The sequence below is a fragment of the Ambystoma mexicanum genome, chromosome 1p (assembly GCF_040938575.1).
Source record: "Ambystoma mexicanum isolate Mex_15411 chromosome 1p, UKY_AmexF1_1, whole genome shotgun sequence".
Lineage (NCBI taxonomy): Eukaryota > Metazoa > Chordata > Amphibia > Caudata > Ambystomatidae > Ambystoma > Ambystoma mexicanum.
Window position 1 is genome coordinate 507,848,952 of NC_090921.1, and position 24,650 is coordinate 507,873,601.

A 24,650-nucleotide genomic window follows, 5' to 3' on the forward strand; every position below is an offset into this window, starting at 1 on the left:
TATCTCTTTTGCCTATAACTCTTATACTGTGGCGGCTTCACTCGTTTCAGACAGTTCATCCAAATTAACTCTTTCTTGTACTGTTTCTGCTTTTGTTTGCCTTCACACACCTCGCCCAAGACAGCTTCAAGGCACAAGCTCTGCACACACAGCAAGACTCTTGTTTTCAAAAGCGGCACTTTTCTTGTCATTTTTCTACTCCATGTAATTTTGCAAAATGTCAAAGCGTCTTTTTTTTCTTGTAATGTGCGATCTTTCAAGAGAACTCACAACCCATTAAATCTTTGTGCTATCTTATCACACACAGATGTCAATTCTGTTGTACCATTGCCAAACTATAACCACTCATTTCAGTGCATTTAAAAAATAAAAATGCCATATTTAGTGCAGCTCCCTGCACGTTTTTTTTTTCTGCAAGAACAACCCACACTCTATTGCTTGTGGGCTGTTCAATGTGTCAACAACATTTTTCCCCATGTATCACAGTCAACAGGTCACTATTTCCAAAGCATACATCACTTATAAGGCAACAGCACAAATCCATGGCATAGCATGGGGACAGTCAAAAAATACTCCAGGGGCAATTTAGAAAAATATAAATTGTTTTTCCCCCCAACCATTGCAAACTGGTTCTGCAATTTCAAATCAGTACACAAAAATCGAAAATCCAAATAACATTCACTCACTTTCCTTTTAAGTGAGTCTCTCACCCAATATAAGCATGGCACAGCCTAAAATGCAATATAACCATTTTAGTGTGTTTCCTTTAAACAGAATTTGCCACCATTAGCACATGGAATTTTACAGTTGCCAAAAGAAAGAAAAAACTCTTTAGGCTCTCAGCACAGATGTTACTCATTCTCCTAAGCATGGCTCATTCCCCTTCCTCATTATTCAGGAATGCCAACCCTTCAAAAGCAAATATCAAAAAAGACGAACCTTCGCCTCCGAACATTACAGCCCCCACTCGCTAGCACACTGGGGCTGAGTCAATGGTTAAATCACTATTCACAATTTGCATGTCAAATCCCTGCAATTATATATTTTTTTTTTTTTTGCCCTCATGACAGAATAGAGATGAGAACTCCGTCTCATTATGCATTCCAAATTACAACTTTAAACTTGGGAAACCACATGATAAAATTCTTTTTCTAATTGAGCATACATCTTTCTTAACCATTCATCGGAGTGCTTTAAACAAAGCCATTTCCCGCTCGTTTATTGCCTTGTACTCCCTGGCACCAATCCCATGCAATAAGTCAGTCACGACTGATTTACTGAAGGGAGTCTTAACCACACAAGCTATCGGCCACGGCAAGCCGACACAACATTGCTGCCTTTTGAAGTCTCAGAGCTGCAGTGAGACCATCAAGGAAATGCGACAGCCTGCTCCCCACTCTACACTGTGTTCTCTCACACCATTTGTCATGTCAGCATGGCACTGCTCTTCACAAATCCCACAAAGCTGCCACCAAATGTCTTGATATTGGGCAAAATCTTCCTCGGGGCCAGCCCTTTGAGAGCAAAAATACCCAATTCAGCCCAAAATACAGGTTCTATTGTGCTGAGCAGTGATCTCATGCTAGTGACAAATGACACCCTCAAAGCTTTAGCATATTTATTCTAAGCAGTGAATTTCATATACATTTGGGATTCAAGTTAGAGAATATTACAAAGCATAAAACAAAGAGCAATGCAAAATATAGTGAAACATGGAACTTAGATAAACATAGAGAAACATAGAGAAACATAGAGAAATATAGAGAAACATAGAGAAACACAGTCTTACGTCCCTTTAATCAGCACTGGGGAGACCTTGGGCCCTCATAAGCTAGCTGTAAACAAGCCCCGCTCAGAGGACAATGCTGAAGGACACCGTATGAGCCAATGCCGGGCACCTGTTTCTGCACGAATCAAGTCCACAGGCGATCTCCCCCTGATCCATGTGTGCATGGATATTTTATAATCTCTTGCTGTCAGTCACCATGACGCACAGTTCCAGAACTTTCCCTGTGCAACTGGCTCATGGAAAAAAACCCAGCTCTCTCTGAGATGCTCCCTGCTCGCTCCTACCCCCTCCCTTGTTCCCATCTGCGCTGGCTGAGGAATGTCTTATCAGTACCTTCCCAGAGAAAAGGAAGATTAGCTTGGAGCCAGGGCTAACGGTAGTGAGGCTGAATATTCTAAGGGAAGCAGGGATGTATTAACCCCATCTGCAAGCTCTAAGAGGCATGCACTCATAGCTTAGTGTTTATAGCGCTTAAGACTGGCTATCTAAGCGCTATATAGGTGCCATGATGTTCCAAACACTCCAAAAATACCTATTAGCTACATAGCTAGGGGCCCTCCCTGCCTGTCTATCAACAATGCTTAATTTGACCTATTTCATACTAGGCCTGCATATTCCTTGTAGCTCACTACTGCATAATGGAAGTGCTACAACAGACTACTGTCAGCATTTTTAGCACATACTTTGAATACACTATTGGCTTTCAGCGGCTAATGCTGTCATCTAAAGCCCTGATTGGCAAGGTTGCAATTTCGTGTATCACTACAGCGCCAAGCGCGAACGACGACGAAAAGAAAAGGAAATCGGCAATACAAAGCCATATCTACTCGTGAAAACAATACAACAACACAAAAAAACATCATTAAAACGAAAGCGGAGAAAGTAATAACTAAAATCCTAAACACAAGACCAAAACTTTCGCCATTGTCAACATTGACAAAGTTCTTTAAAAAAAAACACAAAATGGGAGAAATCACACAGACACGCGTTATGAGCTCACAGATGCTGAATTACTGGATGCAGTGCACGACCTACAACCTCTCAGCAAGCTCAGAAAAATTGAAGGAAGCGAAAAGGATACACCAATTCCTCCAAAAGCAAAGTCACTCCACACAGGACAAAAAGATATTCAACCTGTCAATCCAGAAGGCAATTCTACGCCAGACAAAACAATCACCATAGTGATTCCTGACGATTTCACCTTTGGTCAAACCCCGCTCATACCACAAACCTCAGCCTCTTCATCTTCTCCAGTGATCATTCCTTCAAGCCCAATACCAAATGAACTTCAAGCGGATACAGACTCTGAGATCGTCCCAGTTGCCGCCGTAAACAAGAAACAAACAACTATCCCTCCATCCCCTCCAATGTCAACACTACTCTTCCCAGTCTTACAGGATATAACTACCCCCTTACCCTTGCTACCAATTGAACAAAAAGACTCAAGTCATCAAGAACCAGAAGACCAAAATGAACTCAAACAAATCGACCACACAAACCGACCACCTCAGGAACCCAGAGACAAAAGGAAATCACATCGCGAGTATGACCCTCGCCCGGACAGGACAAGCTTCTATATGCCATCCACTCCCACACATGGACCAGGTAGAAAATCGTCTGCTTTGACAAATGAAACACCCTCAAAGAAACCGGACCTACTATCATATATGTCGGCATTATCAATTGCCCTTATTCCCTTCACCAAACTCTATGAATCGCTAAATGAAACACTAAAAGATCAAACAGTACTTCAATCCATGATCCACACGAAACTCACCTTCCTCGAAGGTCACGTCACAGCTCAAAAAGACATAAAGAATACTCCCTGGACAAACCTGGCAGAAATCAACGCACGCCTACAGACAATAGAATCGACTCTGAATCTCCTAGAAAAACGATCAACACCAGATAAACAGCAAATCAACTTAAAACACCTACGTTACCTATTGATCTCACAGCTGAAAACTTACACAAAAATATGGCAGCTAATCAAACAAATCCGATCTCCAAAAAAACGCTACAACATCCCCCCATTTCCACCAACGGATCTATCACCAACATCGTCCTAGTTATCGACGACGAAGAAAACAGAAGCAAAGCAGCCAAAGACCAAATGGAGCAACCCTATTCAATCTTTGACGCAACCAGATCCAAAAACTCAAATAACCCTACAGCCTCAGACGCTACTAACAAAAAGCCTCTTCCAACAAAAAAAATCACAAATCAAAGATCCAACCCCGGCACACCACCCAGGAGGCAGCAGTCTTCCCAAAAAAACGCATCCCACCAATCGAACAACTCACTGAGCTCTCAACCTTCTCTTACTACTCAACTTACTAGAGGCTCACCGACAACAACGGACGACTTCCTACAAAACTCAGACCTAATGAATCTTTTAGAACACCTAGGTCCAACACTCGATACGAGCAATACACCTCACCAACAAGAAGAAAATATCAACCCTTCCAAACCGAACAAGGAAAATAATACTCCCAGGATCAACAACAATCGTGAAGAACAAGAAAGCCCACTGACCTTCCTAACCCTAGAAGAACGTCGACAAAAGGTAGAATGATCGGCAGAAATCAAACAAATAACAAATTCAAACAAAACGAATACGCACCTAAGATTCGTCAGCACGAAGGTCGATCAAAAAAAAGAAAAAACACGTGCTGAAAAAGATAACACCCAGCCAAAAAATCTAAACGAACCCGACCGATCGTCTGCCCCAAAATATTCGCCCAAATCATTACGAAGAAATCGAGAACGAAGCAATAGTCAAAAACAAAATGCTGTCTATTTGACTCAACAACAAAACTCCAAAACAAACACACAATATAATTCCAACTACTCCGAACGTCAAACGGAAAAGTGGATCCTGAAAGTTGAACAAACGAAAGACAACAGAGACGAAGTCACACTAAACAGAAGAGGAGTCTTGACGCTGATACATCTTGTTCCAGAATTGTCCCAAATAACGTCAGACGATCTAAGAATTGTTGAACCAAGTCACTATCACGGAAGAGCTACATGCTACCTTCACATCATCTCGAGAAGAATCAAAAACAAACTGCTAGACCGAGAAAGGGACTTCCGCAGTTTGGGATATCATCTCTCTCAACAACAAAGCAATTACGAGAACCCAAACTCCAAACACACAATACCCTCAGCGAAGAAATCACGTAACTGCGAAAACGCCTATGACCCAAGACCCAAACATAACATAAATGGTAGGGCACATGAACGAAGACCTTCATACCGAAACACCACTACGACCGCTCAACAAAACTCAGATAAGCTACCACCAACTCAGTCTCAACCTCCATCTCAAATTGCCCGAACTCCATCCATATCAGACGCTGCTACTAAAGACAACCAAAAAGCGAAAATAGCCTTCCGAAAGGAACGACACGACCAACACAAGAACCTTACTAAAACCATCCACTTACCACAAAACTTGCCCTCTACACCAAAAACCAAAAATTCGACTTCATCTAGCTTCTGGGCTTGGCTCCCAAAAGCACTGGCAACGCATCGATCGAAATAGCAACTCATGGACAGATCCAGCCTACAAGAACCAACAACTACTCAAGAAAGACTCCCCCGTGATTTAAAACTACAATCATGGAACACCAGAGGATTCAAACACCTCACCTCACCTAGCGACGTCAACCTAGGATCAGCAGATCTGTGGTGCCTCCAGGAAACCTGGTTGACCAAAACTCCATCACTCGATGGCTTTGACCTTCGTTTGGCACCAGCGTCAAAAAGATCACTTGGCCGACCATCCTCAGGCCTCATAACTGCATGCCAAATCAACAGTGGCCTGGCAATAACAGCCATTATCGTCTCAAACTATTCACTGCAGGCATTACTGCTAACATGGGAACTCCCTCCTAACGTGGAAGCACTCCACCAGACGATCCCGGTGGCAATACTAAACGTCTACTGGAATCCTGCGGCAATTGATGAAAAAAACTTTTTGGCCTTAATTGAATCCACTGTGGACGAGGTACGCACCACCTACAACACATACCACATTATAATATGTGGCGACCTAAACGCCCAATGCAAACAAACTTCCACTAAAGCCAACACACAGAGTGAACGACGAGGCGAAGCTTGGACCAAACTGATGCTTTTATACACTGTATCCAAATTGTGAAGGTGTCTAGAATTCAACACCCGTCATCCAATATGGACAAACAACAACTCGACATCCACCATTGACTATACTTTTGTATCCGAACCCATGCTATCCTTAGCAACTTCTTTCGATGTCCAGCTAACGTCATCCAGCGACCACAACATCCTGGTAACCACATGGAAACCACCACTCATCACCCGAGATAAAATGGAGTATGGGCTTGAACAAAATAATCAAAAAAATAGACTGCGTCACACAGCTCAAAGCATAAGAGACTTGACAAATCGTTACTCAAATACTAACGATACACCTGAACACGAAACCATGGATTATGCTCCCCTGCTTATCTCATACATGACACAGCGAACCAACCCAAGCAAAACCACTCAAACACCCATCCATACATATGACAAACTCTTGGTTCACAGACGCTGTGCCTACAGGAAAGCAAAAAGATCAGCAGCAACACTTCCCCCGTCCAACAGAGAACTAACCATCAAAGAACTAATGAGAGAATATAAATCTTGGGTGAGAAGACACAGATGGACATTGCATCAACAAGATGCCGAAACCATGCTAAAAGCCATCTGCACCAATAACGCAAAAGAATTCTGGTCTCTACTCAATAAAACATCTTCGTTTACCGGACCAGAAATTACCAATTCAATCGATGAAGCAACTTGGGCCACCCACTTTAGATCACTCTTTGAGCTGCCAAACACTCTATCCAAATACGAGCGTCCGAAACCATTGTCGACTGACCTGAATCGCCTAAACCAAACTAACATCTGGACAAAGCTGGACGATTTAGATGACATTTGTAACATCATTAAAAAATTGAACAAATCCAGAGCTCCGGGACCTGACGGTATCACCAATTTTGACCTGAAATCACATCCAATCGAATGGGCCAAATTCATAAGATCCGTGTTCACACGATGCGTGGCTGCACAATCCATACCTCCTACATGGCTGTCCGCAATAGTGGTCCCGATTTATAAGAAAGGCGACAAGTAAGACCCTACAAACTACCGCCCTATCGCGCTACTAGACCCTATAGGGAAAGTTTTCGGGTCCCTTCTCCTAAAAAAATTCCAATCTTGGGCCACAGAAGCTCCGTGCAATGACAACGTCCAAGCCGGATTCAAAAAAACACTGGGAACCACGATCAACATCTTCCTCCTAACCATCTTGAAAAGCAAAATAAAAGACGCCCACCCAAAAGTGTACTCAGCCTTTATAGACTTCTCCAAAGCCTTTGATAGAGTCGATCGCAACAGACTCTGGCAGAAACTATCTTTCTGGGGCTGCCCAAGCGACATTCTAAATCCGATTAAGGCACTCCACACAGATACCAACATTAAAGTACGACTAAATCAGCAAGGCAACTTATCCACTTAGATCAACACGCATAGAGGAGTCAAACAGGGCTGCCCTTTGGCCCCGGCCCTCTTTATCGCTTACATGGGAGATTATCAACATTCCGAAACCTCAATCAGATCCTTCCCACCAAAAATAGCACAAACACCCATCAGTAGACTGCTCTACGCGGATGACCTTATTTTGCTGGATTTAACGCCCATAGGCCTCCAGCGCCAACTCACCAATCTACAACTATTTTGTAACGAGAACAATTTGGAAATCAACACCGACAAAACCAAAATCATGGTGATGGAGCGCAAAACCAGAGAGCGGGACAAATACAACTGGTTCCTGGAAAAAATGAAAATGGAAAGAATAAACAGCTTCAAATATCTTGGCGTAACTCTGGACAATTCAGCAAAAGAAACGTCTATGCAAGAATCCCTGTTCGATAAGATCCGAAGCCTGGCAACAAAAGGTAAAGCAATAGACAGAAAATTTGGTAAATTTTCCACCATCCCGCTACTGAACTTCTACAAGCAAAAAGTGGTCCCCATGGTTACATATGGATCAGAAGCGTTGCCGTGCTTACCCAAGACTTTTTGGCCCAAATTGGAAGCCTATTTCTGGAGGACGACCCTTGCCCTTCCGGACTCAACGCCAATCACACTGATCCGGCGAGAACTCAGTCTGCTTTCTCTTCAAGGCACTGTAGACTGCAACACTCTGATGCTATACAGGAAATGCATTCTATCAAACTGTTCCTTTCTCCACGGCCTGGTGTCCAAAGAAATTCTAGAGGGAAGCTGCATCATGCTAAGTCAATGGAAAAACGAAAACCAAGCTCTACTGAAAATCATCGAATGTACAGAAGAAGATCTGATTTAACAATCCTACAAGAATAATAAAAAAAACTAAAGACATAGACTGGATTCGCACTTTAGATGCAGCCTCAGAATACAAGCTTGTCTCTCACTTACCACCGCTATGGAAAAAACGTGACGACCTACAGAACATCATCAAAAGATTCCCCGGCCGAGCGGCACGCAATCTTATAATCAGAGCAAGACTGAATCTTGTGGACACCAACGAAATCCGCCACATAAGGAAGCAATCGCTGACTAGTACCTGCAGATTCTGTGGAAACGAGAAAGAGACCATTCGCCACCTTATACTGCACTGCCCAAGCTTGACAAATATCTGCCACCCCTATATGAAATATATCTGCCAACACTCCACAGTAACTGATGAAGATACATGGTGGAAAAGGATGATAAGTGGTGACCGGACATCGTGGCAACTAGCGACATACAAAATCCTTGACGCTTTAACAGAAAAACTCACTGCGAAGCGAAATGAAAACTAAGACTCTCCTTGCAAAGCGACCAGAAACTCTAACCTACAGAATCAAATGATTAAGATGTCCAAATTCGGACAAAAGAAAGAGAAAAGAAACGATGTTGTAAAAATCAAATTTTTGATTAAATACTCAAAAAAAAAAAAAAAAAATTATTTGTGTAACAGGCTAAATGAATCATACTGTCTTTCCTGTATGAAGTTCCTTGTGTAAGCCTGTATAAAAACCCTGAGGGATCTGGTTAAGGTGCTGTTTTTCCTGACCCATTTCTGCACCACTCTGGAAATAAGCCTGGTTTGTGCTGCCTGTTTTACTATTGAATTATTTGGCTGTCTCCGGGCGATCCATGATCTGAATGTTACTCCTTGTGGAAGCTAGTGGCATTGTACTTTAGACCCATAGATGTACATGAGCCTTGGAGGTGCTCCCGGTTCACACGCAAAGGATAGGTAAGAGGCTGAAATGAAACGTCTGAAAGGGTTTTTTGGAGGAGAGCAGTCTGTGGAGGTTTGTGTTTCTCCTTGGGCTGTGTGAAAACTGATTATTTAATTATAAGGCAGCATTGGGAGATACAAGATCAAATTGAAGGGGAGTAAGAATTAGAAGGAACTCAGTAATAGTTCAGATTTTCAACACATTTGTTACTGAAAGTCATAATTCTATTAAAGACACGGAGGCGAAGGATTATGCTTTCTCCAAACTTTACTGTTCAGCAGCAAAGAAAACAGAAACATGAAATAAGAATACAAGAATACAAAAACTATAAAAACTACAATAACCATGAAGTTCTTGAGTTTTGTAGTCCATGTCCATTGGTCCTCAAACTGACCATGTGATTCCAGTAACCAATCAAAAAAAACAAGTCCTCATATAAAACCTCTTGTCCTCTTTCTATTCCTCCTCTTTCTTTGATCCTGCGAGGTTGTGTTCAGTACTTCTTTGAAATTCCCTCTGCATCCTAACTCAGATCCCGGATTGCTTGTTGTCTGTCGTCCCTCCTATAGAAAACATAAATTAGAAAGGTGACTATAGACCGAAGAAAACCGGGTGGGACAATCGTATACATATGTACAATAAATTATATCTTCAATAAACCATACAAATATTTCTCATAAGCAGTATGCGTAACACATAAAACATGATATATCACTTTCTACATTCAAACGATTGATAGGGTGGGATAATCCTTCACCTCTGTGTCTTTAATAGAATTAGGACTTTCAGTAACAAATGTGTTGAAAATCTGAATTCTATGTCAAGACCGGAGGCTCGGATTATACTTGTTCAAAGCTTACTTACCACCACCGATGTCGCACTTTCCAGGGGCTTAAAATAGAAGGTTTTAAAAGTCGATTCATTCGACCAATCTGCAGCCCTCATAATATCCTCTACTCTGGCTCCTATATTATATGCTTCAGTAGCCATCGCTCCTCTAGAGGAGTGGGCGCCATATTTCTCAACATCTATGCCCGCTTGTACCGTCACCCATCTAAGCCATCTAGCTATAGTGGCCGGCGTAATCGCTCTATAAGGTCTACAAATTGCTATCAACAGTTGTGACTCTCCCAGGGTCCTAACCTCCCTCGTCATCTCTTCATATGCCGCTAAGCATCTGACTGGACATCATTTTGGTTGAGTTGGGAAAGACTCATAGGAAATAGATCTCAAACCTGTTTTGGTCCTCTTTGTTATAAGAAAGGTCACTTCGTTCGGACCTATACTCTTCCTGTTAACCTCCAGAGCCCTAACATCAGAGGGTCTTTTGAATGCTAAAAGACATAAGAGCATAGCTAATTTGCCAGAAATCGCTTTCCGTGACAACTCTTGATTATCCGGCCAAGATAAAAAATAGTTTCAAGACTTTATCTACATCCCACAGCTGATTATACTTAACGCTAGGGGGTTTTAACATCCTCACTCCCTTTAACAATCTACAGATCAAAGGATGTTCACCAATCGCTGCGCCCTCTACTCTAGGGAGCCCGGCAGATATCGCAGACCTGGCTGTGTTGATAGTCCTGTAAGCCTTCCCCTGCACTGCCATCTGAGCTAAGAAATTAACCACGTGGACTACATCCACTCTATTGGGATGAATATTCCTTTCCACACACCAGCCATTCCATCTATCCCATGCTGATCTATAAGCCTTGTGAGTCCCTGGGGCCCAGGATTCGTTAATGATGTTCTCAGCCTCATTCGATAGTCCTGACCTAGCCCAAGCTCTCCTGAATTCGCCCACGCTATTAGTTTGAGTCCCCCTGACCTCACTAGCAGATGACTGTGATCTCTGGGATCTCGAATAATAAATTCTGTGTTGGGTAGAACTACTGGGTTGTGATGTGTCAATTCTAGTAGATTGGGAAACCACGCGTGCCCCTTCCAGTCCGGTGTAATAAAAATTATGAATGCTTTTTGGCGTCTCAACTACGCTAGCGTCCTCGCTATCATGGAGAAAGGAGGAAACGCGTAATTTGTTTGGTGATCCCAAGATTGTAGGAAGGCATCTGTCGCCTCCGCTTCCGGTCTCCAGCTGAAGAACCGAGGAAGCTATTTGTTCAGTCTCGATGCGAATAAATCGATCTGGCAAGGACCCCATTGTGTCATAATTTTCTGGAACACTACCTCGTCCAGCTTCCAATCGCTGGTGTCTCTGAGGTATCTCGAGTTCCAAAAGGCTACTTCGTTCATCTGCCCCGGCAGATATTTTTCCGTCACTAAGATTCTTCTCTCCAGACAGAGCTCCCAAAAATCTTTTGTCAGTTCTGCCAATAACCTGGATCTCGTCACCCCCAGTCTGTTGATGTATCTGACTGCGGAGACATTGTCCATCTTTAACAGGATGCAACATTGCGCTTTCTCCTGGTTCCAGCATCTCACTGCAAAGGACCCCACCAACAATTCCAGGCAGTTGATGGGGAGCCTTGTCTCCTGGTCCGACCATCTGCCGCCTGTCGACAGGTTCCCGCAACGGGCTCCCCAGCCCCATCTGCTGGTGTCGGATTCGATAATAAGGTCCGGGGATGAACCAAATATGTCTCTCCCGTTCCATGCATCCATATGAATGAGCCACCATTCTAACTCCTCTCTCACCTCCTGCGAAATATTCACCTTTGATTCGTATGAATCGCCCCTCCTGAGGTGAGAGATCTTCAGCCTCTGGAGTGCCCTGTAATGCAGAGGCCCTGGAAATATTGCTTGAATTGATGCCGCTAGACGGCCCACCAATGTCGCGATGTCCCTCAACAACAGTTCTCCCTTCGCTAGAGTATGTCTCAGCTGCTTCTTGATGTCGTTCACCTTGTGGATGGGTAAACTGAGAGTTCCCTGTATCGAATCCACTATGAAACCCAGACATTCTATTGACTGGACAGGTGTTACACTGGGACTTCTCTCAATTTATCAGAAACACCAGACTCTAACAGCCCTATAGCTATCTGAATCTGTTCTATTAACATTTCCTTCTCTTGACACATCAGACATATGTCGTCTAGATAAATTATCATCCTTATCCCTTGAGCTCTGAGATGAGATACCACAGGTTTCATCATTTTGGTGAAACCCCGAGGTGCCGATGCCAGGCCGAACGGCAGACACCGAAATTCCCATTTCGTACTCCCCCAGATGAACCTCAGAAATCTGCAGTGTTCTTCTGCTATGGGAATAGTCAGGTATGCATCCTTCAAATCTATTCTGGCTAACCAATCTCCCTGAATAAGGGTATCTCTCAACAGATGTACCCCTTCCATCTTGAAATGTCTGTACACTACGTAACTGTTTAGGCCTCTCAGATTTATGACCGGTCTCGTCTTGTGTCTTCCTTTCACTATGAACATATTGCTTATGTAACCTCCTACCTGACTTGTAGCGGGTCGTATAGCTCTTTTGTTTACCAAACCCCGTAATTCTCTTTCCAGTAAGGCCCTGTCTTCCTTGTTCATCTCTAAACACTTTGGCGGTTCTCTTTGATAAGGTGTTTCTATAAAATCTATACAAAAACCTTGAACGGTCTGAAGTACCCAGGGATCCCTCGATACGTTCAACCAATTTTCTAAAAATTGAGCAGTTCGCCCCTCTACCTCTGGGGTAAATGAATGTGGGAGTGATAGCCTCACCTGGGTTATTCTGTTGACGTTCCCCTCGCCAGACTCTGCCTCTTCCCCTACTCCTCGATGGGAAGAAAGGCGTTTGCCTGCGCTCTTCCTGTTCGCGCCAGTTTGTTCTGTCTTGGAAGGATCGATTGAATTGGAATCGGCCAGCTGAGCGACCCCTGCCTCTGCTGGCCCGTCCAAAAATCTGTCTCCCGAAAACTCTCTTAAGAGAGGCCTGAGCCTTATCCAAGGCTGCGTAAGAATTTACAAATTTGGTGAGCTCCTTGATAAGAGTCCCCAAACAACTTTCCTTTCGCCGATGTGGCAGATTCTGAGGAGGCTAATTCACTTAATTTAGCGTCGATCTTTACTAACAAAGATCTCCTCCTTTCCGTGGTTATAGCATGATTAGCATTCCCCAACATGCATATGGCCCTTTGGGCCCATCCGATGAGAATTGCTGGGTCTATCGGTTCCCCTTTTACTTTTGCTTCTTCTCTCATCTGGAGAATCTTTGTGAGGGGTCCCGTCATATCAAGCATCTTATCTTATCATGATCGCCAGGATCTATCAAAACCCTTCCTCATATCTTTTGTAAACTTGCTCATAAAAGTTATCATTTTCTCATCTATAACAGGTGTATCTGCCGCACCTTCAGGGAGGAGTGGTCTGGGGCATTCCGCCCTCATCTTGCTTTTAGCCTCTTTGGCTAGCGGCGCTCTCAGACGCTTCTTTAAATAAGCCGTAATTCTTTTGGGTGGTTCCCATTCTGACGATCTGGGATGGATCAGTGCTTCCGGATCGAAATCCTCATCATCTGCACCATCCTCAACCTCCTCCTCCTTTCTTTTCTTTGACGCCTCATGGCTTTCCTCTCCTGATGAGGATATCGAGAACACTTCCTCTTCTTCAGGATATTCCTCCTCCCAATCATTCTCACCCTCATCTGAGGTATAGGAAGATGACTCTCGTCCCCTGCTAGGCACCGTCTTACCCTTTCTCTTCTTTTTACCACCTATATTCTTCGGTGGGGAGCCCCGGGGGGTGTGGGCTTCTTCCGCCCTACGGGCTGATTTACTGCCCCCTATGGATTTCATCCGTGCCTTAAGGCCCTTGTCCTCCTCCAGGCCATGAAAGAATCGGAGCCAGTCCTCCATCAGCGCTATTTGCTGAGGATTATGTCCCAATGAAGCCCCCAGGGCTTTCTGAAAGACATCAGTCATGTCTGAGTGGCTCCTCTTTTGGCTAACACTAGCCTTCCCTTCATCACTGGAGGAACTCATGATTCTCAGGCCCTGGGGAGTGTGAGAATTTGAATGATAAGAATATATATATATAATACCAGGGGTCTCCAAACTCTCTCAGTATAGAGAACGAAATTTGTAGAGTATTTGAAATATCTTCCCTGGTTCTGATTATGTAAACAGATATAATAAAAATATCAAATCGCTGGTTTTACCTGGGACTGTGCCCGTATAAGGTGCGGTATCTGTTGATGGCCTGCAGGGGTGCTGTAGCGCTCTTGAACAGGACGCTACGTTCGGCGAACGAACGATGCGTGCTGTTTTAATCTCAAATAGTCAATAGAATATCTATCAGAAGAGCATACATCGCGTCGGGAGACGATTGCACTCGGGATGGAAAAAACAAATATAAGGAGAAGAAGAGAGCGCCGGAACTACGCAGTCCCATCGCGCTCTCTCTTCCGTTGTAATAGTGCCCTCTCTGATGGATCCCAGGAGCTGCGGCCGCCTGTGCACCAGCCCCGTCGCGGCCACAACTCCCGAGAGCCACCTGACTGTAGCAGATATGCTCCGCCTGAAGAGAGAAAAAACACGCGCGCGTGTTAAGTAAAGTATCAAACTGACATTCCCCAAGTCACACACATTCAGGAATAATAAAGTGAAAAGGTACTTAACTCGCTGCCGAGCAGCAAAGAAAGAGGAAGAATAGAAAGAGGACAAGAGTTTTTATATGAGGACTTGGTTTTTTTGATTGGTTACTGGAATCACATGGTCAGTTTGAGGACCAATGGACATGGACTTCAAAACTCAAAAACTTCATGGTTATTGTAGTTTTTATAGTTTTTGTATTATTATTTCATGTTTGTGTTTTCTTTGCTGCTGAACAGTAAAGTTTGGAGAAAGCATAATCCGAGCCTCCGGTCTTGACAAAGAATTATAAATGGAAAACTGAGAATAAATCGTGTGACATTTAAACCATGTACTAGATAAGGAAAATAATTGGAGGCATGTAAAGCTGGGTACTGAGGGTGGGGTCAAGTAGAAAAGGTGCAGAGGGCAGGGGCTAGGAAAACCTCTGGGGAATGTGACTACCGTAGCGTCCCCTTTCTCTTACTTTGAAACTGTCAATAGTCGAATGGCATGCTGGCAAGAAGTCCAGGATAGAATACAATTTGCTAAAGAGCTGGACCAACCCCCATTGTGGTACAGCAGGATACTACATGTTTACCGACTAGAAACCTTTAGGCGTAACATAATGACTAAAAGGGATAGGCTATTTGACATAATGAAACACGTAATCTTTCTTTTAAAAGCTAAAGGCTCATCACTCAAACCAGCAGAATGGCAAATGTTTGCAGAGGTTTTCTAAGTAGGGTGGCCAACCGTCCAATATTTTGTAGGCATTTGGGTCATTTGTTCTGCCTCCCGGGGGACATGGGAATGTCCAGAGTTTTTGTTCGCTCACCTTCTCGCAAGACACCCGACTCCTTCCCCCCTCTCATTAGAGCCGTGAGACGCCATTAGTTTATTACTGCGCAGTCACACTACGCAAGCCAGTGTGACATCGTTGGCCTTTAAAGGGGGCGCCGATGTCATTTCACCAAAATGCCAGGGATAGCGGAAGTGACATCACACGACCCTTGACCCCTGATACATCACAGGAAGTGAAGTAATTTGGCCCCACCCCAAAGTGATATCACGGAAAGCGATGGAACACGACCTTTCACCCGTTGACAAAACAGGAAGTGGCATCACATAGCCTTTTACACTACAAAAAATATGGTACGATATCACTATAATGTGATGTACATTTCATAAAAGAATGGATCGCCATATGTATCGTTAAGATAAGTGTGTATAGGCCCATATTACCAAATGACTGTGAATGCAAGCAGACATCCATGACATAATGATGTGATTATATAGCACTTACGCTTAAGCGCTTTATATAGAAAAAAATATACACCTAATATCACCCAACCTCTGTTGATACTCATTTATCAACCTCAGAAGGATGAAAGGCTGAGTTGATGCGTTTAAGAACAGACTGAATCAGTGACTCACCCCCTGAAGTGTGCCTGAAATAAACCTTTAATGAGTCTAGCAATTATTGTATAGAATGCCAGAAAGACACATTATTTGGTATTCCTCTTCTTTCTTATTTAGGGTCAGTGCTGAAAGTGTTCGACTTGTGGTACTCCTGTTCTTATTTTTCTTCTTTTTTTAAGGGGCCTGAACAAGAAAGCCAGCCACTCCAGAAGTAAAGAGACACATGGGGCTGGCCACAGCCCACAAGCTTGCATTAAAAAAAAGAGAACTTTTTTTTTTTTTTTAGAGGTCGCAAGTGAGACCCCAGAGGTCGCAGCGACCCCTAAATGACGTCCCTGAAAGGGGGAATTCTAGGCAGCAAGCACACATTCAGCAAACTGTTTTTTTCGTTGGTGTATTACACTGATTTCCGACGACCACCGTCTTCTGAAACACTGGAGGATCTTTCCCCAGCCCTTCCCTGCGGCCTTTCACTGGCCGGTTTGAAGGGCTGCATGGGCAGACCGCTCTGTCAAGTTGCTGTGGGGTGTCTCCTTTTGTGTCTGAATTCCTTGTGCCCCACGTAAGAGACTGTGGCCTCTTTGGCCTGCTCTGCATGCGTTCAATGAGCTGCTTCCTTCCTCCCAGGGACTTACCAGCAGGCAAGAATATTTGTTTCTCTCCTGCAATGTATCCTCTTGCACTCACTCTTCTTCTTTTTAAAATACATGTGTGCTGCAATGCATTTTTTTCTAAGCATGTGATATGCTCCAGTCAGTAGAGCGATTTGCACTTCCTTGTTCCTAGCAATGCCCTGCTAAAAGGCAGCAGTGTAATGGCTCCAGGCACCCACTTCCCTTCAGAGCAGTCATGTAAGGCAGCAGTGTAAATGACAAAATGCAACTCAATTACTTTTGTAAAACATTTCTTTTGTTAGCAGTCATTAAGTGTGAAGTCAATTGAAACTGTGATGGGACATTTCCAATAATTGGCCCGACCCCCTACCCCTCCAGTTACCTACGAAATGTGTCTGCTGCCTAGTGAGGAACACAATAAAGCACCTTTCAAACATCCATTTATATTCTTGTCTACTAGCTTGAGATGCAAACATGTCAAATGTTCTTAACATCATTCATAACAGCAAGCTGGAAGTTGTGAGAAACAATCACTATGCCTTTACTAGACAATTAATTTTAGTGTGTCTTAAAGTGCTGATGGTACAGTGTTGTGAAAGTGGACCACTACAGACATGCATTAATTTGCATCCTGGAACTTGTAGTTTTCCATACAAGATGCAGAACTAAAGCCACAACTACATTGTTATGGCTTAACATTTTTCTATAAGCATTTACATATTGCCAGGCTGCTTTACTATGTGATTTGTGTATTTTGCAAGTAATCGCTATAAGGTAGTATTTTTGTAGTCCTTGAAAGCCAAAATGTAAATATTTGTACCAAGTAAAGCTTGTAAATAATGTGGTCAGCTGCCCAAATTGGAGAGTGGGTTAAAATCCAAGCTTAACTGCCTTGTTTGTTTGTTTACTAATTTATATTGCGCTCTTGACCCAAAGGTATCTGGGCACATTACATTCTGATACAAGTCTTAAGTTTCACAGAATTACAGTAATAATCAAGAATAGTGCAAAGGTAGACATACAGAGATAAGCAGAGGCATAGAATTGACAAGACGTAAACAGACCATGTTCAAACAACAGGTGAGGGTTAAGGACAGTCAGTAGTCGTTAGACACCTGCCATTTTTTTAAAATGTATCCTAAAGTTCAGGAAGGTCTGGTCCATGCGCAGGTGGAGTGGGAGAGAGTTCCAACATTGGGCAGCCTGAACCGGAAAACTGGAGCCCCCTGCTGTTTTCAGGTTAAATCTGGGGACAGTGATGCAGTGTGAGTTTACCGTCCTTGTGGGTCGTGAGGACGTTTTTTTTAATGATGTTGTCTCTGAGGTCCTGCAGTGCAGCGTTATTCAGGCATTTGTGAGTGATGGAAGCTATTTTAAGCTGGATTCTGTCCTTGATGGATAGCCAATTCTGATTTCTTCTAATTTCAGAGATATGAAGTCTCCTCAGGATACTTAGTGCGGTTCTTAATGCGTTATTTTGCAGAATTTGCAATTTATTCAGAATCTGTTTATTAGCGTCTGCATATAGGGCATAGCATTAATGGAGTTTGGACAAGATTAGAGCCCTGGCAAGTGTGATACAACTGTCATTAGATAAGAAGGGTTTGCAAGCGCATATCAGCTTGCACGCGTATGCAGTAGCAGAAGCCGTGGGGTTAACTTATTTCCCTAGGTTGAAGGTTGAGTCCAGGTAGAAACCTAAAGTTTTGGTGTCCTTGGTGACTTTGATCACAGTACCCTCAATAATGAATGACACATATTGACATCTAAGTTTACTCAAATTGGATGGGGTCCCTAGAATCAAGATCTCCGTCTTGTCATCATTCAGGCAGTGGTCGTGTGCTGCCATCCATGCCTGAATGATTGAGTCAATTCTATGGACTAGAGCCAGTTCTCTGTCGTAGTCTCCAGAAAGCGGTAGGAGTGTCTGGGTGTCATCTGCGTAGTTAGTGTAGGTGACACCCAGATGGTCCAGATCGTCAAGCAGGGGCTTTGTGAATATATTATACATGGTCGGAGAGACACATGAGCCTTGTGGAACACCACAGGTGATGGAAGAGGGGTCAGCAGCAGTCAACAGAGAGAAGACTCATTGACCTATTGTTAAGGAATGATTGAATCCAATTGGTGGATTTTTGCGAGAAATTGGCGGCGGTGGACAGATGATTGCAGAGGACTTTGTGAGTCACCGGATCAAATGCGGCCGATAAGTCTAGTAGGAGAAGTAAGGCGCATTGTTTGTTGTCTTTTAGTTGGTCGATTTGTGTTTTCAAGTCAATCAGGGCAGTTTCAGTACCATGGAGTGGTCTGATTGACGAAGTCCTAGGAGGTTGTTAGTCTCTAGGTATGACTGGATCTGTATATATGCAGCTTTATCTATTATTTTGAGTAAAAATGGGACCGTTGTTATGGGCCTGTAATTGGTAGGGATGGTAGGAGCCAGTGCAGCTTTTTTTTTCTCACAAAGGTAGTACCCACGAATCCTTCAGGTTATTAGGGACAATGGAGGCACGGAATGAGGCATTTAAGGGTGCCAGGTCTCTGGCAGCCTCTTTGATGATTTGTGCTGGGCAGATGTCTCCCTGGCACCCCGAGGGTTTAAGTGAGGCGATGATCTTTTACACCTCTTGCGTGGTGACTTGGGAGAATTCAAATTTTTACAGAGATTTGGGAGGTCTTTTTTGTGATTTGTCAACATTAGTTAGTTTGGTGAGATTGAGTCTCTTCTCTGCAATTTTGTTTTGGAGGGTAGTATTTTTATTGGATAAAGCGTTTTGGATGTTGGTACACCATACTTTCATACTTTACCTTTTGTGCACAAGTCCTCTGGGGGAATAGGAGATTCCATTTCTATCACAAGTCCTCTGGGGGAATAGGACATTCCATTTCTATCAGGATCACAAAGATTTCCTTGGTACTGGAACTAGTTTAGTTGATCCTGTCGTTAAACGTTTTGCGTTTAGTGAGTAGTATTTCTGTTTTATACTTAGTGGATATTTCTGTCAGGTTTTGTTTATTTTCTTTAGAAGGCATATTTTTCCACGAGGCTTCCATTTTTCTTTTCTCTGCTCGAAGAGCTTTTAGCTGAGGTGTAAATCATGAATTGAGGTGTGCTCTACATTTACTTTTTCGCCTTGATGGGAGCAATCTAGTGCTTGTGTGATAAAGGCGCTATAAATGTCCACTAGCGCAGCGTGGTCTATGGACTCTGATGCCGCATTCAGGGAGGGAATTAGGAGTGGCATAAGTTTATCCACTGTGATATTTCGTTTGTTTCTTGTCAAGAGAGGTGGGGCAATGAAGGTGGCTTTAGTTCCTGCACGTTTGGCCAAGGTAGTGAACGAGACTAAGTAGTGGTCCGTCCATGGCTGGGGTTCAACAGATGTAACTGCCGTTTCGCAGTTTAAATCTGCAACCCAATCTAGTATTCTGCCTTTCTCATCGGTAGGCCGATTGACTCTTCGAGTGAGCCCAGATTCAGTGAGGGTCTCAGAAAGTGTCTTGGCGTGTTGGCTGTTGGGGTCGCCGAAGCCCAAGTTAAAATCGCCGAGTAGGAGGATTTGTGAGGTAAGTTTTGTGTCTGACCATATAGTCATGATATCTCCCTCAAAGCAATCAATGGGACCCAGGGGTCTGTAGATTAGGTGGATTGTTAGCCTACTGGTATTAGAAGTGGTTATTTTAGCCGTAAGTAATTCACAAGATTTCACAATGGGGGAAGTAGAAACACTTGACTTAGCAATTAAGGCGATACCACCTCCTTTCGAGGTAGAACGGTCAGCTCTCACAATAGTTTATATGTCTGGTATGGCAAGTAGCAAGGTCGGACTGACCGCATCATGCAGCCAAGTCTCTGAGATAGCGAGGAAATCTAGGTCTCTAGTCCTGATTAAGTCATCTATGTCTATGGCATGGGCGACCATAGATCTGGCCTTTATTAAGGTGCCTTTGATTTGAGGGCTAGTAGTATGCAACAAGGTAGAATATTCCATCTTGGAGTTGGGCCTGATTGTGCTTTTTGGGTTAACCTTTGGGTTAATGTTATTAGTGCCCAGTAGGCGGCTCGGGTTGTCTGCCGTTTTAAATCGAGTGTGGGTAAGTGGCTCATGAAGTCTAGTAAGTCTAGAGAGAAGTCTATTATTTCTAGCTATGGTAGGGCAGAGTATGTTTGTTTTGGTAAGGTCCAAGGTGGTCTTTTGGTCACAGAGAACAATAGGGTTAGAAACCAAGTTCGTGGAAGATTCTGAACAGGATGGTTTGGTGAACAAGTTCAGCTTAGGTAGGAATCTAGTGGGTTTGATAGACCAGGATTGGCTAGCCAACTGGAGCGGAGGGAAGAATGCAGTAGGTTCGACTCCCCCGAGCATCCGACAGGAGCTTGCCATGGTCAGTTTTTGCTGGGTATTGTCAGGGGTATGAGATTTGACTTGTAGGACTATAGGCAATAGAGCGCACAGTAGGTTTAGAAGCCCATGGTTGGTAACGTACATCTTGCTAGTGGGGATCACACTAGTTACGTGCGGTGCTGTAAGGAGGTTCAGAGAAATGCGCAAATCAGTGAAGTTTAGTCCTATGGTAATACAATAGGTACTGGGAGCCCGAGTGATAATAGCACAAGGCAATCAGGCAATAGTCTGGTACAAAGCCTATGGTCATACGATTATTAGCAGTACATTAGTGTATAATGGTAAAGGTGCTAGCAGAAAATTAGTGGGCAGTACTAGCATAAGGTTATGTACACAGCATATGGTAATGCAAAAGGTACTTGTGATACAAAATTATATTAGCAGGAGATATTAGGCAGCATGGAGAGGCAGCTTGGATGTGCCTAGGCTAGCGCCATTCAATAGGAATTAGTCGTGCACATGATGTAATCATACAATACTCAAGGCAATGCTAATGTACGTATCATACAGTCGTGCAGCGGATTCAGGCCATACATGAAAACGATGGGGCTAATGCCATACCTACTGAAAAACAAGCGGTATTACAGGCGGCAGATGTAGTAATATCACACAGGTATTGAGACAAGAGGCAAATGAGTAAACTAATACAATACGGTGGATCCTGGCAACATGTTGACATGCAGAACTAAGGCCGTACCGGAGTGCAAGACCATGTGATGGATACTGGCATAACAGGGTGATATCGACATGAAATGCTACTGCAATGGGGTGAAATCAGGCACTGTAATGGTACAGAGGTCCTGACAACATGTGTCAAATTGGTCTGAGATGGATCCATAGCGGACCGGCTTACGCAATGTAATTTTGTCAGATTGTCCGATAAATGTTAGGAACATGACAACAGTTCGGCCATGTAGCGGTCGGTAGTAGAAAGAGTGTGTTCTCAAGTAAATTCAGGTAATCTGAACAGGGTAGATGGCTGGCAGCCAGTATATATGGAAGGAGTACAAACTTCCTGAAAGGTAGGCCTTCTAGTAAGACGTAGAAGCGGGCAAACATCGCCTTTTTCCTCTGCCTTCTCTGCAGACTGGCTTCCGCTTAACAGCACATTTTAGACTTGATAGAGCACCAAAAGTGAGCTGACCTGCATACATTGTTGGTTCCATGGGTGTGGTCATTGTTGGAACATCCTACAGTTTTCGGTGTATGGCTGGAGATGATGCAGTGACAAGTCCTGCAGTGTGGCCACTGGGTGCAGTGTTGGAATACTGTCAGTGTAGAAGAGGGTAGGGTTGAAGTGGCTCTTCTATGTGCTTGGATACACTGGTTTGTGCAGATTGGTGGGAGCAGGGCCAATGTTGTGAAGATTTTGTGGTTTGGTTGGCAGTGACACAATACTTAGTGACTGGAAGTGGGTAGGGGTGCAGTAGGCTGTGGTATGTTTGTGGATTCTGCTACCTGTTACATGTTTCCATGCATCACTGTGCTATGGTGTGGGGGTTGGGTAGAAGTTCCTCTGGATATGTAACATTTGTGGAATGTGGTATCTGGCCACATGTTCGTATGCATGGCTCCATTATGTTGTGCTGGGTCTGGGCAAGGCCTAGACTCTTGTGTGCCTGGCCAAAGACGTGATGGATGCCACTCTGGATGATTTTGGATGCTGAAATCGTGGATTCGTTTGCAAAAGTATCTACTGGAGGTGCTTTGGAAGCACACGTGATGGGCACTCTAAGTGTTTAACGGTAAATATGGAGTGCTGTCCAGAAAATAGTGTTGGATACAGAGGTCTTGGATTTCATTGGTGCATGCGTGTGTGAATATTTCACAGTAACCAATGAGGGAGTGCTGGAAAAAGAACAGTGGAAAGGGAAGAAGTACTGTGCCTGCTTTACTGCAGCGTGGCCCTCCCTGTAGCTGGGAAAGCGCACGTGCCACATCCTGTCATTCTGAGCTTGGTGGGCATTGAAATGGAACTGTAGAGATTATCCAATCAGGTGTTCAGGGTGTGGTTGACAGGAAGGGGCGGTTCTATTTTTTCCCAATACTGTGTGTAGCCCGCCTGTAGAGATGGAGAGACGAACAGTGCTGATCGTGGGTGATACCTTTGTGCAACATCTGAACAGGTGTGCCATGCAAAGAGGCGTTGCTGATAATTTCGGGTTGGAAGGAGTGGACGCTTTGTGGGGCAGTCTCTGTGAGGCAGTTTCCGCGGGATGGTTCGATAGGTGGCGTCTGTAGCTACCGTTAATGTTGTTGTGGTACATTATGAAAGTCTGTATTTGGGTTACATGTCGTGTGGACGTTTGCTCCATCACTTGAAGTTGCTGAATGCAGTGATTCAGATGTTTCCCACTGCCAGGGTTGTTTTTGCATGCATAACACCAAGAGGAGTATGGGACCATACCGGTGTAATTTGTCCCCAGCCAGAGCTTGGAGGGTGTCTTATAAACAGAAGCATGTGTGAATTTATGCACGCTGCTGGGATGTTCTCCACCCACTGAGATCATGAGGTTGCAAAATATGCAGTGGGTCCATATAAATGGGATTTATTTGACAGCCATTGGCAATGCCATTTTCTTTTACACTGTGCAAGAAGCGTTGACCAGAATTCTGTAAAAATGTAAGGAGAAGCAATCAGAAACATATATGAAGAGAAAAAAAAAGTTGTTTGCAACACAAAAAAACCAACAAAAAAAATCTTTTCAGAGCCACCACTACAGACCCAATACCCTGCTCAGTTTCAAATGTCTTTCCCCCTCCCCCTTTCCTAGCACGATATCTCACGGATTCCGCTATAGTTTCAGCATTACACGTGCCACATCCGGCACTTTTCTGGATGGAAGGAATAGAAATGGGACTGTGGAGGCTAACACATTGCTCAATAAGGTTTCTGGTTGTGGTGTGTACGAAAAAAGTGTAGCAGAAGGTCTATTTGTACAGAGAACTGCTGAAGGCTATGGTTGAAGTGTGCAAGGTAAGGGGGAAGGCATCCTGTTTTTATGCATGCACTGTATGTACTTGTTGTACATTGCTAAGAAACATTGAATGCTGCTTCCGTGCAATATTTTACAAATTTTGTAGGAGATGGGTACGTGCGAAACAGAATTTGTAGCATTGTCGGAAGGAAAGAAGACATACTGTTTGGATATTAGAATGGCTAATATGGGTAAATGAAAACATTGAAAGAATATTCCATTGCTGTGGCACTAGATGGTAGGTGATGGGAGAAAGAACAGTACATCTTGTAAGTACGTTGTGGACGTTCAGTGGCAGACAGCCTGGTCAGAGGCACTTATAACAGAGTTGTAAAATAGTGTACAGAAAATATTTCTACCTCTACTTTGCGGTGATGGATGGCCATGTTGATGCAGAAATCTTGGATAGTTTTACAGAACTTTCTACTGGAGGTGCTTTCGCATCAGACACCACTTGCACTCTAAATGTGTAATGGTACATATGAAGTGTTGTACAGAACTGACAGTATTACATGCTGACGTCCTTGATGTGATTGGTGGATGCGTGTGTGACTATTTAACAGTACACAATGAGATAGTGTTCGACAAAAAATAGTGGAAAGGGAAGGAGGACTGG